The following is a 12,225-nucleotide window of genomic DNA, read 5'->3' on the forward strand; positions in this document are numbered from 1 at the left end:
AGAGAGAGTTATATGAGAGGAAAGAACAGCTGTATACAAATCCCCTGCTATGTTAGGAAAATATTTCGTGTTTATGTGGAACAATGGTAGCACATTTAAAACTGGGAATAAAATCAGTGGTGTATTTTATTACACATGGATTTTTAAAACAAAACCAAATAAGTAAGCAAAAATGTGTAGAATAAGTCCCATTTCCACTGGAGATCACCACACTGATGACTGGGCAAGGAGGAACTCTCAGCACATACGCCTGGCCAGAAGGCTTCCCCAGTTGTGCAGAATCCATTAACGAACTGGGGGGGGGGGGGGCGGGGGGCAGGCCGGGAGTCAGGCTGGAACACCCCTCACCATTCTCTTGTCTACACAGACTGACAAGGATTCAAGGCCACGGAGACAGAAGTTTACATTGAAATATAGAACAAAAAAAGAAAAACCTTTAATGAATCTTTAGCCATTAAGAGCTTATTATGTGCACAGGTTTGTAGGGGTGGAGAGGCCCAGAGCAAAGGAAGGAGAAACATCGACAATGGCACACGACAGCCAAAGACCACTGTGGGCAGCGGGTACCGACGCAGGCCTGTAAGGCTGGGGAACCACGGGCACAGCTGGGAAGGTGCCGAGGGGGGTGGCGAGGCTGGGAGGACAGAAGGAAGCATTTGTACACCAAATGCAAAGCAACGGCTTCTACATATAAAAATACCACACTCAGATGTTCACCCACTGACAGCAGAGATGACGGAATGGGACAGGAAGCGGACCAGCAAGGAGCCTTCAGATGACGAGAGTCTAACCTCTGACTGGGGTCACAGAGACAAAACCAGGAAACGCATTTCACGAGAAGGATGCGTGGTGTCTGGTGAATGGTCAGAGGGCAAGAGAGGAGATGGGGAGGGTAGCCAGGGTCTGTCTGGCCTGCTAAAAGAGGCCAGTGGCTGGGAAACGGATGTGGGAGGACGCGGGGAGGGGTCTGTGACTGGGGGACAGCAGATACTTCCACTTTGCGTACAGACAGGTGGCTCTTTGGCTCAAGAGCAACCTACCGTTCCCTGTAAGTACTGGTCTGAACGCCGGGGGGGGGACGGGGGGTGGGGGGTGGAGTAGGGAGCCTCTCTGGCCCTGGACTACCCCGCACTGCTCTCTGGGGACACCGCTATCAGAAGTCCCTCCGAAGTCTGCGGAGCTCAGAGCGAACTTCCGGCAGCCACCGCTTGTCCTTTGTGGATCATGTAACCCCTCAATCAATGCCGGCCGAAGACTGGAAAAAGAAACCGTTTGGGCAGTTTCCTTACCACTCCCTCTGGGTGAAGAAAGCAAACAAACAAATCACTCAGCATACAGCAGGTGCTGAGAAAACGCTTGCCACCCCTTCTGGGGGGAATATTTGCTGCTTCCTGAACTCCTGACCCTGGCCAGAACAATCGCTCACTGTCTGGTGTGAATCATCTCTTCTCTGCTCCTGCTGTCCCTTCTGCACACCACTGCACTCGTCTGGTGACAAGGGCCTTCTATTCATAGTTTGTTAAGGCACTTGAGACATTAGCTTGGCAGACCACTCACACGTGAAGTGGCCGTGGGACGCCAAATGTGAGGACGCAGCCACGCACAGAACTGCAAAAGCTCTCTTCGAGGCACTTACGCGCTCGTGAGGAAACAGGTATGAAGCAAATAGATACCTCACACCTGCCGTGAGTTTTACGTGCCACAAACGAAGTCCGGCGGGGCTCAAGAAGCAGGAGTCCATCGGAAGCCGGACAAGGGCGTCGGCCAAGGAGACCGAGACTGGCTTACGGGCAGAAGTACAGCAGTTTATGCCCAACTGGAGAAAAGGTCCTGACAATTGATTCGAGCGGCCAGGAAACATAACCAACACGGTGAGTTTAGGTTAAGTATTCATCCCACATTTGGCAAAAAAAATTTTTTATCCAAAATTTAAAAGCCACGAGAGCTTTGACAGCCGGTGTCTCTTGAAAAATTACAGTCTCTGGGAGGCCTAGACCCGTGGTTCCTGCGAAGCAACATCCAACCATCCCCGACAAATGCTTGCCGGCCACGGTGCCACCCGGTCCCTACTGTCACCCCAACACTGGGAGGCCAAGTATCACTGGTCAGTGGGCATGTGCTGTGGTTGCTCTGACCCACTTCTCCATTGAAAGTGGGAACGAAAATCACTAGGGCGGGCCAGAGCTTGCTGGTGATGGGGTCGGGGTGGGGGGGGGGGGTGGGGAGACAGAGAGCTACGTTAGCACTCCCACCATGCCCCTGGCCCTGCCGGCCGGGGCCCCACGCTCCCAGCTCGATGAGCACCGTGTTCTTTGGTTTCTAACTGGACACAAGTCGAGGTCCCACCGGGGCTCTGCCCACATTCTCGTTACAGCTGTCGTGGGCCGTTGCCAATCCAGGCACGGTTCCAGATTCTTTATTCTACCTAGTTGATGAAGGTTCAGCCCCTAAAATTAAACTAGTAAAACTGAGAGAACATGCAAATTCCCAGATTGAAAACCCAAAAGCTGTCCAGAGGAATGAGGATTTCCTGAAGCTCCTGAAATTGCTTTCAGTAGAGATTTCACCTTTAACACGTGCGCGCGCGCGCACACACACACACATTTTCCAGATGGCTAGAATTTCTATAGGGAAAAATGAAGTGTCAGCTGTAGTACTGAAATTTTTGCATAAGATGGCATATTGGATGGAAGGAATAACTCTGAATGTGTCTATAAGAACTTTTTTTTTTTTTAACGTTTATTTATTTTTGAGACAGAGAGAGACAGAGCATGAACGGGGGAGGGTCAGAGAGAGGGAGACACAGAATCTGAAACAGGCTCCAGGCTCTGAGCTGTCAGCACAGAGCCCGACGCGGGGCTCGAACTCACGGACCGCGAGATCATGACCCGAGCCGAAATCGGCCGCTTAAACGACTGGGCCACCCAGGCGCCCCTATAAGAACTTCTTTCTTCATGTACACATTTTTGGGCTCCTAAGCCTTAGTACTAAATGCTTGAGACAAGAGATGAAAAGTTATTCTGAGAAGAAAATAAATAATACACACACACACACACACACATACACACACACACACACATATACACACACATACACGATATACATGATATCCTAGAAAAAACATAAAATATATAAAATATTTATTATAAAATACCAAATACCATGTGTATATATGGGTATGTGTAGACATATAATACATACATATATGCGTGTGTGTATAATATAAAACAGAAACCACTTTTGTGAGCCTTAAGAAATTAAACTCAATTCAACAAACGCTATGCTGTTACATGCAGGTGATATTCAAAGTCGTGGGGACAAAAAGAGAACTCCCTTGCCTTCCACCAGGTGCACATGAATGAGAACACAGGCTAAGGGCTAATATAGGGGACTGTGAAGAAAAGAATAATAACATCCATGACAGAGACATAGACTCTAACAGGGGAGGGGCAAGGAGCAGGAGAAAACTACCAAAAGGCAAATTTAACACTGGAACGCTTAGCAGAGATTAGGAATGGACAGAAGGGCACTCCTTTGAAAACAACTCTGCAGGACTGTGGCCTGACAACTGTCCTCACCTGTCCGTGTATGTAAGAAGAACACCTAGAAATGCCCCTGAAACCTGGGCTTGGGACAAAGGGGATATCCCACATTAAGAAAGCTGAATTTCTGAATCCTATAAGAAAAATGATTCAAGGCTCAGTTCAAGGACATTTCCTACGTGTATCTTTGGGGATCTCAGCTGGTCTTACGTCCTTAAATATGACAGACTCACAAGTTTATATCTCCAGGTAGAACTTCTCCGCCAAATTCCAGACCCGAATATCCAACAACGTCACTTGGCATCTCCACTTGGTTGTCTTATAAGGAACTGCAAACATCATGTCCACACTGGGCTCCTTACTCCCTCCTTCAACCTTCCAGGTACTCAAGCCAAAAACATTGGGCTTATTCTTATTCCTTTATTGCACACCCTAAATAATCAATCCATCAGTCAACAATGTGACCTATGTCTTTGAAATACATATAGAACCTGACCACCTCTCACCAAGGCCCTGCTAAAGCCACCTTCCCTCTCCTACACCATCATAGCAAACTCCTAAATTGCCTCCCGGCTTTGGCCCTTTCCCCACCCCCACCCTGTTCTCTTTTCTCAACATAACAGAGTCCTGGTAACAAGAAAGGCAGATCCTGTCATTCGGTTCAGTCTTCAGAAGCTTCTCAAGAGCCAGGGCCTCACCCTGCCCCGTGGGGCCCAACCCCCCCGAACTGTGGCTCTGACCACGGCACCCACTGACATCTTGGTGTTCCTCAAATACGCCCTCCTGCTCCCTTCCAGCTCTCTCCCAGATTTCCAATGGCTCGTCCCCTCTCCCCGATGAGATCCTTCTCGGTGACTCTACTTAAAAGCACACTCCCCTGTGCACACCCATTTCCCTCTCCCGATTTATGCCCCTCAGGGCACTGATTTATCCGAATCTTTCTTGAGCGAAAGGCCACGGGGAGCTGAGGGACAAGTTCGGACACCATGCCAACACCCACACCTACAGCAAGCCCTGGACTGAGGAAGTGAAAGAAGATTTTTCAGAGGTAAAACGTGCAGGGTTTGGTAACAATGTGAGGGCAGTGCGTGGGGATGGTAATACGGGCAACAGCCTGACAACCTTCATGGAGATGGAAAAGGACAGAGGGATGAGGGAAGGGGGAGAGAGAGGAAGGGCACATAGGAGTTCAATTTCGGAGCATGTCAATTAAATGTGTCACATTAATACATGCATTAATATATCTTTCTTAGATACACTTCAAGCCTAATCAACTCCTCCGAGGCAATTGTTAAAGGTTTAAGTTACTCCTAAATCACATAAGCTCAAAGACTCACAAGGGCTCAAATTCACTGGGTCCAGAGGCTCCGGGTAACACCCTATCCTCCAGAACAACAAAAAACCCAAGTACAAACACCAGAAAAATGTGGGAAATGATGGCTTGCAGAAGACCGGAGTGTCCCTAGTGCTTGAAAGTATGTAAAGAATAGAAAAGAAGTGGCCCTGTTCTCCAGACTTACATTTAATAGGTTCTAAATCCAGCACAGATTTGACCTTTGCTTTAAATAGATTTTCTTGGAGAGAAGGGAAGAAAACATTGATTCATCTGAGACTCCTGAACGACCTACTGTTCACATTACTTGAAATAAAGTCTGCTTTAAATCAGAATTCTTGGGACACAGAAATAAATATACCAAGAGGTTTCTAATTCTATGCTTTCGCCAGCTGATTATTTTCATTCACAACAGTGGACGAACTCGATATGGTCTTTCCAGAAGAAGGCCCATGGCCACAGAGAGAGCACACAGAGGAATCAATCAGATCAATGCCATCCGGGCTCAGACTTGAGCTTGTCTTGCGATCAACACTTTCAATAGAACAAATATGAGAAGCATGTGAAATGGAGAGGACTTTTGGGGGGTTTTCAAAGCCCGTGCTAATTTAGCAACGTCTGAGGAGTAAGGGAAACCTAGAAGCAAAAATGTTTCCAGGGAGATCGAAAAAGGTTAAGCCAGAATCATTCAATACCAGGATTGTTCACTCAGGAAACAGGAAACATACAAGCTTTCCCACTCTGCTAAACTCAGTCATTAAGATCAGTGCCACAGATTTAAGGGCTAATTAGGTAGTTAATATATAATCCTTGCCCTAAACCTTCTTAATCTATTCTTTAGCAATTTTGAGTGTGTCACTGCTCTTATTAAACCATTGTCAGAAGACATCTGGAGAGACAAAATACAAATATACATTGAACAGACGTACGCCTTACTATCTGTTTGCTTCTGTTTGAGAAAGAATTTGAAAATATGCGTTGGGTACCATGTAGGTAAATGATCTCAGGGCACCAGACAGGTAATAAAGGTACAGCTCGGACATGAAGGTGGGGCGGGGTCAGTGGCCGACTGGGGTATGTCCTGTACCACCTGCCATTATTCACAACGCCATCCAAGCAGAACACTACTGCAATCCGAATTCGGCTCACCGACCATCGGTTTGACACAAAAATCAAGCATGATCAGGGACTCACAATTAAAAAAAAAAAAAAAGGAAATGATGATTCACCCAGCATTTTCCCAAAACGGCAAATACCTTTTTTCCTACACAAGCTAGTTTGTTTCTTTTTTTTTTTATTGTTAAGTTTTTATTTTAATTCCCGTAGAGTTAACACAAAGTATTATGTTAGTTTCAGGTATGTGATAGAGGGATTCAACAATTCTGTATATACCACTCAGTGCTCACGAGCGTACTCTCTTTTTCTGAGCAACCAACACAAAATGCTTTTGCCGACACCACCGTCTGTAATCGCACGTTATCCTCTTCCTGCTAATAGGAAAGCAATGGCTTCTGGGCAATTCAACGGAGACAAGGCCTCATCCCTACCATCACTTCCGAGCTCTGATGACAAAAATAAAATACAGATCTGCAGCCCGAACACACACACATATACTGACACACGCCCACGAAAGTACACACTAAATCCAGTAGAAGCGTATTACTCTCCTACCGAGTCAAGCATTTTGAGGATCTTATGTGTACAGAAGACTTAACCAGCAACGGGGCCCACTGCAGCCCGTAGACACAGGCCTGGTGTAGAGACAGAGTGCAAATTGCTCACCTCCGCTCTCAACCAAGAGCCTCACCTTGGACGCTGCGGCGGCCACAAGCTTCGTGCCTAAGGGCAATATGTTCAGAGAGGGCCTGCCTCCTAATCCTTCCCTTGTCTACTTCCTCCTCCACACGTTACTAAAATAACCTCAGATTGTGCTATTAGCAGGTCATTTTTCTGTTTGTGGCCTTTTGCTCTCAATTTACGTCCTATCGAATGCAGTATTTGGAGATCGACTTAATGTTTACTCTTCTTGTTTTTTATAATTTAAAGTATTAGAGCTTCCAACCTTTTACAGGAAATGACCCAGAATCTTTCCTTAAGAATTTCTCCTTGGGGGGGGGGGGGGAGGGGCGCCTGGGGGGCTCAGTGGGTTGAGCGTCCGACTTCGGCTCAGGTCATGATCTCGCGATTTGTGAGTTCGAGCCCCGCATCGGGCTCTGGGCTGACGGCACAGCACATGGCCACAGAGCTGAGAGCTCCCTCCCTGTCTGTCCCTCCCCTGCTCACGCTCTGTCTCTGTCTCTCAATAATAAAGAAACGTTAACAAAAAAATTTTTTTTAAGAATTTCTCCTTTAAATCCAAGGCAAGACTATTAGATATAAAAGAAAGTCATAAATACATGTGAAACCAGCCAGAAGGACCTGGCCTGTCCTCAGCTCCGGGCCCCGGGAGAGGGCTATGTCACGTTCCTTACGTAACTTACCCATCCACTGTGGGGAGAAGGCTTTCACGTTGCTGTAAACCAATACACAAATGTGAATCCTCAAAGCAGGCCCCGCACTGTAAGAACTTTCGGGAAAGACATCCTGCAGCTGAGAACCAGGTTCAACATTCCTCAGGGTGTAACTCAATCGGTCAGCCTGCACAGACTCACCAAACGACCGCCTCCCGAAGAAAGCCAGCGGAGGAGGGCACCGGAGGGCGCGGGCCGAATCCCCAGCAGCGTGCCCCGTGGAGAGAAAATAACCCGCAATAAAGAAGGTGGGGAAAATTACTCTCGTATGAGTTTTAAGAGTTTTCATGACAGATGAAGGGAACTGAGGCCAATTAAAGCAGCAATACAACTAAGAAAAACAACCACCAGGCCGCTCCAGTCACTCAGTCTGGAAGGTGATAGGGTCCCGGAGCCAGACTCTGGGAAAGGATTTTGTTCCTGATTTCCACCTCCCCAAACCATAAGGTGTTTGGAGAGGCGTGTGGAAGAAGGATCCAGTTGACAAGAGGAACCCACCAGAAAGGTCGGGAAGACAGACTTTGGAAGTGGAGTCAGGCTGATACCGACTCTTGTCTAAGTCTTCTAGCATCTTCAGCAAAGCTCCATGGCACTTCTTACCAATACAGTCTAAATTAGAAGGAATGGCCGTCATTTTTTTTTTAATTTTTGCTTTCCTTCGGCTATAGTTACACACATAGAAACTGATATACGGTACTTCTGCTTCATTTTGACGTGTTTTTCTTCTATGCATTTGCCAAAGACCAGAGTGTTCTTTTGGGCCTGGGTTCTAGCCAAACACAGTCACTTGGTAAAGACTCATTCTTCTATCAGAAGGTGAACAAGATCACACCCCAAGCACTCAGTCCAAAGTCGTCCTCTCTTCCCATCTGTTTTAAAAGGTACACAAGGATGGAACCACTGAGGTTTCTTTTTTCCCGACCTCTTAGATCACTGTTTTCATGCATCTTCAGCAAATAAATCGTTCTGAGGTGTTCTCAAAGACTAGTTTGCTTTGTTTTGATAAGGGGGAGGAGGGAAAGAAAAAGCAAAAAATTGAACACTTGTATCTAAGCAGGAGAAGGAAACAAACCTGTCCTTCCCACTAGGAGCCAAGTGCCATTCCTGTAACAACACTGGAAACTGCACGAAGGGCTCCCTGCAGGCTGACTTCCCTAGAAGTGGACTGAATGACAGGGACCACTGCCCCGAACCCCACGGCGGTCAGGACTGGAAGAATACACACAGGTCACGCTGTTACCCAAAATTATGTACCTGTCAATCTGCGAAAATCAGGAGCGTGGAAATACCAAGGTCAACACCAAGTGAGGGGTGCACAAACATTTCATTTTGCAACCAATAGGAGAAAAATCTAAAACATTAGCACTCATCCCAAGTTCATTTCCAATGCGGGAGCTCTAGGGGAACACACTAAACACCTTCATTTTCCCCCATACCCAAACTGGCTGCAGGCTTGGGAGACAAAGCAAGGAACCCACAGGGTCTTATGCCGGTCTTATGCCACTCCTCTGCCCTCAATATTGGTAAGCTGGGCACAGCTTTTCTTTTTTAATTTTTCCCCCAGCTTCCCAATCTTCAAAGACTCTTTTTCTCTGGAAAGCAGTCTAGATTTCCCAGTTTTCATGGATGCCCTTGCAAAAGGAACCGGTCACTTCAATACCAACTGCTTCCCTCTCTTCAGAAATATGTACCAGGGCATACCACTCGTGTTTTCTGCAATGAGAATTTAGGCAGGGAGTGGTTGGCACACTGAACTCATTCAACCTGAAGACATCGGTCCTATTTAAGATGCACAGAGCCCCTATTACAATACCTGCAAAAGAAACCAAACATCCATACCAACTGCAACCTAAACCCAAATGGCCAGGAACTAACAGACCTAGTTGGAGATATATAAAACCGGGAATGTAGAAGTCACCTTCCTGATGATGGTGAAGCCCCTTGCTTTACTTTCAAAGGAACTGAGGTATGGAGAGCTCGTGATTATGTGGCCACTTAGCTATGGGTATGGAGGCTACAGGACACTCCCCTTATCTGAGACTTTTAGTGCTCGACACGGTTTTCTTCCCTCCATCCCTCTCCACTGTTCTTCAAACCTTGAGCATGGCAACCATATCTCATACCACCTTGGTCTCCATGACCTTCATTTTCACTTCCTCTTAGCCACTGCCAGTCTCTCAGGGCTGCCCTAACTGACCAAGAATGAGGTGGCTGAAAACAACAACAAAATTTTCTCCCACTTCTCAGGGCTAGAAGTCTGAAAGCAAAGGTGTCGGCAGGGCCATGTTCTCCCTGAAACCTGTAGGGGAGAATACTTCCCAGGCCCTAGTGCCTTCCTACTTTCTGGTGACTTGCCAGCAATTTGGGGCTTGCAGCTTCAGGGACTTCTGTCTCTGCCACTGCTCCCCCTCTTATGTACATGCGTGTCACTTCTTCTCATAAGGACACAAGTCAGTGCACAGGGCCTCCTCGACTCCAGCATGACCTCATCTTAACTAATCCTATCTGCAGTGTACCTGTATACAAACAAGGTCATGTTCTAAGGCCCTGGGGATTAAGACTTCAACATGTCTTTTGGGGTGGACACAATTCAACCCATTAAAAACCACACAATTAGCATAGTCATACCCAAGAACCTACAGCATGAAATTTCCCTTTCCTTCCCTCTCAATTTCTTCCACCCCCGTCAACACTGCCTGCTTTGTTTTCAAAATGTCTTTTGTTCCATAAACCACCGAGGACTCACCCTCAGGTCTTTCTTGGCTTGACCTACCACTCCAACTACCCTGGATTTCAGGGATACTGATGCTGTCCTAATCCCCTTCACCTTCTGCTATTTTTATGTCTTCCTAATCCACAATCAACAACCTGTATTCTCAACTCACATTCTCAATCTGCAGAGCGTTAGGGAAGAAAGACACTAGTAATATCAACTGGTCTCATTTAATATCACTTGACCTGGAACGGGTCCAGGATTGTACCTTCGAGCCAGGGCTCTCTTGATCTTTCATCACAATGACCTTAGTTTCAGAACATGCATTCATTCAAAAGAATATCTGCCAATGTTTACTGTGTGCTTCTAGGCATTTCAACCTACGTGCAGGATTGGTAGCACACAAGATGAATGCAATCCCTCCCTCCCAGAATTAAGCGTATGTCAGGAATTTGAGCAAGTGAACACGTGGTGCTAAATGCCGTGATTCAGGAAGGCTGAGGAAGCTACACACGCATTGAGGAAACCCTAACACCAGAGGAAGTTAAGTTGCATCATCCCCAAGAGTGTGACTTTGGTCTTCTTCTGATACTTCTGCCTTGGTGTCAGCATTCGAGTCCAAAGTCGCCAACACTGCTTCTAGAGGTCAGCACCCAACCCCAGCCTCCATTATCCCTCTGGGTTTCCAACCAGATTTCTCCCAGCCGTTTCTGGCAGGGTGTTCCAGCGGTGCCTGGAATCCCATAAGCCCGACACAAAGGCCATCCCTCCACCGCTGGCCTTTCCCTGCACGACAGGTCTCGCTACCACTATGCTCTCCGTCATTCAAACTCGGAATCCTGGTGTCCTCCTCCTCCTTTCACCCCGCTGCCTCCCCCTAGTGCTTAATTGGCTTCCCGGTCCAAGTTTTACATCCTTAGTAGAAAGCTTTACATCTGTTCTTTCTCCCCCCACCCCCCCCCCCCCCCCACCATTGTCACAGCCTGGATTCATGTTCTCATTAATTCCCTGTGATTATTGTAAAGATACCTTCACCGGGTTTCCTTTGCTCAGATCTCTACCCTCCGCAATCCAATTTACAAGTAACTTGAATTTTTATGGCATGTTACAACTCATAAAATGCTTTCACAAAAATTGCTTTTTGTCCCGTCAGCCTACGACGGATTGGTCGAGTAAGAATTATTCTTCTCAGAAACGACCTGAGAGGTGCAGTGACTTAGGGCAGAGCAACCACTCATTCAGTAATGGGTTTGATTTCAAAGGAGAGCTCACCAGCCACCCTGTTGCCAAAGCCATCCTCCCGTAGAGTTTTTCGGAGTCCAGATCCCTCCGTCACACATGTGCTCGAAAGCCAGCCACCTCCCGGCCTCGGCTTCCCGGGATGACTACAGCGGCTGCCACCTCTCCTTGGTTCTAGCAGTCCTGGCCTCCTGCCTCAAGAGAACCCCATCCACTGGAGCCGCTCTCAGGCCAGAGCCAGGGCTGGGAGGCAGACGCCAGTAGCCAAATCAGCAATGCTTACTTTGGCACCTTGGGTCTAGGTCATTCAATAAACTCAGCAACTCCCCGGTGGGGCTTTTTCATTCCGTAAACTCAGCAATGCTCCTGGCCACACACTCCACCTGCCGCCAGCCCAATCGCTAAGGACCTCTACCTTTCCCCCCCTCACGTGGAAATCTGTTTGGTACCAGGCTCCACGGCTGTTCGGTTTGGGGAGGCCGACCTTCCCCCACACAGGCCACAAGTGTTTCGCAGCAACCCAGTAACCATTAAGTGCTTTGCGGGTGTTAGGGACGTAAAGTTGAGGGCCAATTTCTTGCCACCATAGACTACCTGCACCTCCACTTCTCTAGCCACTGCACCCCGTGGAACCTGGGCTGTCGTGACTCATCTTCCCTCCACCCTAAGCTTCTCAAACTCCTGCGCTGTGGTCACGATTCAAAGGACTTGCTCTCAAGGCAGCGCTAGCCTCATACCCCTAAATTGTGTTTCTGTCTCTCCTGCTCTCTCTCCCTCTCTCCTTTGCACCAGAGGCACACCGTGATCCCCCCAGATCTCGGGACCTCGAAACTCCCACCATCTCTCCTCTCCTTCAAGTACACGTTTATCCACTAACAGCCTCGTGTT

General features: G+C 47.7%; 1 protein-coding gene and 1 long non-coding RNA gene across 13 annotated transcripts in view; one reads left to right on the top strand and one right to left on the bottom strand.

Annotated features, from left to right (window-relative positions):
• Window positions 1-12,225, bottom strand: part of LOC109266145 (phospholipid-transporting ATPase IB) — a 635,626-nt gene that overhangs the window by 339,523 nt on the left and 283,878 nt on the right. The gene's annotated exons all lie outside the window — the stretch shown is intronic.
• LOC128776487 (uncharacterized) lies at window positions 1,172-3,908 on the top strand. Its single transcript, XR_008421533.1, has 3 exons — window positions 1,172-1,871; window positions 1,979-2,104; window positions 3,792-3,908. It is a non-coding gene; the product is annotated as an uncharacterized LOC128776487 (long non-coding RNA).

The sequence above is a fragment of the Panthera pardus genome, unplaced genomic scaffold (genome assembly GCF_024362965.1).
Source record: "Panthera pardus isolate Hobbes unplaced genomic scaffold, ASM2436296v1 HiC_scaffold_1, whole genome shotgun sequence".
NCBI lineage: Eukaryota > Metazoa > Chordata > Mammalia > Carnivora > Felidae > Panthera > Panthera pardus.